This window comes from Leucopleurus acutus, assembly GCF_964270905.1.
Source record: "Leucopleurus acutus genome assembly, chromosome: 11".
NCBI lineage: Eukaryota > Metazoa > Chordata > Mammalia > Artiodactyla > Delphinidae > Leucopleurus > Leucopleurus acutus.
The window spans coordinates 78,305,155-78,308,500 of record NC_139152.1 but is presented as its reverse complement, the minus strand read 5'-3'; positions in this window follow the sequence as shown (position 1 = coordinate 78,308,500).

Sequence of the window (3,346 nt, the reverse complement as noted above, 5' to 3'; positions counted from 1 at the left end):
GGCCACAACAGTGAGAGGCCTGCGTACCACAAAAAAAAAAAAAAAAAAAAAAAATCACTCAAAATCAATGAAAGACTATACATAAGACAGAAAACTATAAAACTCCTAGAAGAAAACTTATGGGAAAAGCTTCATGACATTGGATTTGGCAATAATTTCATGGGTATGACACCAAAAGCAGAGGCAACAAAAGCAAAAATAGACAAATATGGGACTATATCAAACTTAGAAACTTCTGCACAGCGAAGTACAACAGTGAGAATGCAACCTACAGAATGAGAGAAAATATTTGCAAACCATGTATCTGATAAGGGGTTAATATCCATAATGTATAAGAAATCCTACAAGTCACCACCACCACCAAGAACAACAACAAAAATTTTTTTAAGAAGCAAAGAATTTGAATAAACATTGCTCCAAAGAAGAAATACAAATGGCCTCAAGCATATAAGAAGGTACTCAACATCATTCATCATCAGGGAAATGCAAATCAAAGCCACAGTAAGATATCACCTTATACCCATTAGGATGGCCACTATCAATAAAAAAACAGAAAATAACAAGTGTTGGTGAAGACGTGGAAAAATTGGAACTCTTCTGCATTGTTGATAGAAATGTAACATGGTGCAGCCATTATGGAAAACTGTGGAGCTGCTTCTTCAAAAAAGAATTACTACATGATCCAGCATATGTGATATGTGTGTATATATATGTACACACACACACACACTTCTGGGTATATATCCCAGGAAATTGAAAACAGGATCTAGAAGAGATATTTGCACTCCCATGTTCATTGCAGCATTATTTGCAATAGCCAAGAGGTAGAAGCAACTAAAAACACCCATCAAAAGATGAATGGATAAAGAAAATGTGATATGTACACACAGTGGAATATTATTCAGCCTAAAAAGGAAATCCTGTCACATGATACAACGTGGATGAAACTTAAGCCAGTTGCAAAAAGACAAGTCCTACATGATTCCATTTATAGCAGGTATCAAACACTTAGAAAGTAGAATGGTGGTTGCTGGGGGTTGGGGGTAGAGGGGAAGGGGAGTATTGTTCTATGGGCACAGAGTTTCAGTTTTGCAAGACGAAAAATAGAGATCTGTTGCACAACAATGTGTACATAGTTAACACTACTGTATTGTATACTTAAAGACAATCAAGGTGGTAAATTTTATGTTCTGTGTTTTTTGCCACACACACACACACACACACACACACCCCTCAAAGATGCTAGGAAACCAAATTGTAATTTTGAAAACTGTTAAATAAGGGAGAGAATCATGCATCTTTCCTGCCTTTCCTGTATGAACTGTATTTCAGGAACCAAACAGTTGAGGGGTTTTCTCTTTATAGATTTGTAGCTAATAAAGAAGGAATGAAATTATTTAGGCAATGCTCAGCAGTGGCTGCTACAATCACAGGAAATGAAACAAGCAGACACCCTGTGTACTCCTTAATAGAAGGATATCATCACCTATGAAAATGTACTTAACAACTAAAAAAAGAACCCAGGGCTTCCCTGGTGGCTCAGTGGTTAAGAATCCACCTGCCAATGCAGGGCACACGGGTTCGAGCCCTGGTCCAGGAAGATCCCACATGCCACGGAGCAACTAAGGCCATGAGCCACAACTACTGAACCTGCGCTCTACAGCCCGCAAGCCACAAGTACTGAAGCCCGTGAGCCACAACTACGGAAGCCTGTGAGCCACAACTACTGAAGCCCACGTGCCTAGAGCCCGTGTTCCGCAACAAGAGAAGCCACTGCAACGAAAAGCCTGTGCAAAGAAGAGTAGCCCCTGCTCGCCGCAACTAGAGAAAGCCCGCACGCAGCAAGGAAGACCCAATGCAGCCAAAAATAAATAAATGTATATATAAAAAAAAAGAACCCAAATTTTGTCAAGCACCTAGGTTTAATTACTAACATATGGAATACAGGGGATAGAGGAACACAGGGACACAATCAACAAAATCCAGACAGTGGAAACTCTACAGGAGAAATTACCAGTTTCTTTGTCAAATAAATTGGAAAGACAAAAAAAGGGGGTGGACAATAAGGGAATCCCATACATTCAGAGAAATTTAAAAGAAAATCAACATACGGACCTTACTTGGACAAACTAAAAAAATTATGAAACGATTGGGGAAATTTGACCCTCCTCAGAGGATATTTCATATTAAGAAATTATTAACTTTTTGAGGTGAGATAATGGTAATATGGTTATGTTTTTAAAACAGTTCTTAGATGTATATTGGAATAATTCAGATAGAGGTTTTTTTAAACAGGAAAACAAGCCACAGTTCAACATAAAATAAATTCCAATGTGACATTGGATTTTGAGCAACTGATAGAATCTAAGAAAAGAAAATTTGATCCTAATATTTGGAGGTTTTTCTTTTGGGGTTGAAGATTTAGTAGCGTAAAATTACATCTCTTCTCTGGGTCCAGTCTTATTTCTTGGTCCTCTCAAGAAATAATGTTGTGTTTCAATTTATAAAACTCTTTAGACAATTATGAAAACTTTCAGTTATGGATTAGAATATAAATCTTGACCTTTTTAAAGAAATGATATGGTAGACGAGTCTGGAAGAGCAAAGGATGGGATGAGGTGAAGGAAGTGACCATGTGCTAAGTTTCTCATCTCAAATAGTTGGCAATCAGAGACTTCCAAACTGATGGATCAAGAAATATGGTTTTAAAGCATATTTAAAGTTGTAAAGTTAGCTGCTAGAAAATTATAAATAATAGCGTTCATTTCATTCCCTTTATTGTTTAAAAAATTTAAATATGCCTGGATTATTTTTCAGATACACTTTAAATATCTAAATTTTTTATTTTAAACTTGCAACTAAATCATTAAATACTTGAGAGTAGATATTTAATCTCGTACTTTTCTATTCCTCCTCCTCAGTCGCCTACCACAACGCTGGTGTCGAATGTGCTTACTTCTGAATGTGCAGTATCATTTCGTGCTTAATATTGAATTCCTTAATGGTATCTTGTTTCCAAAGAATCTTGGCTCTAGAAAGGATTTTTGGAGTAGTCAGGCAATCACTTTAGATAAGGAAACTGAGGTCCGCAAAGGAGGAACCTTCACCTGGGAAAGCCTAGTTTAGGTGAGCTTTCCACTGCATGTCCTGCCTTCTAAATGCAATCTCTGAAAATTTTGCTTCGGAGGGAAATCAACAAACCGCACCTTTTCTGGAAAGCGGGAAGAGGCCTGACGGGGGAGCTCCAGACCCGCGCGCTCCAGACCCGCGCATGCGCAAAACCACTTCCGCGTGCTGCGCGTGCGAGGGAACCTTCTGTGGTCGGCTCCCTGCTGCTGAGTGGCCG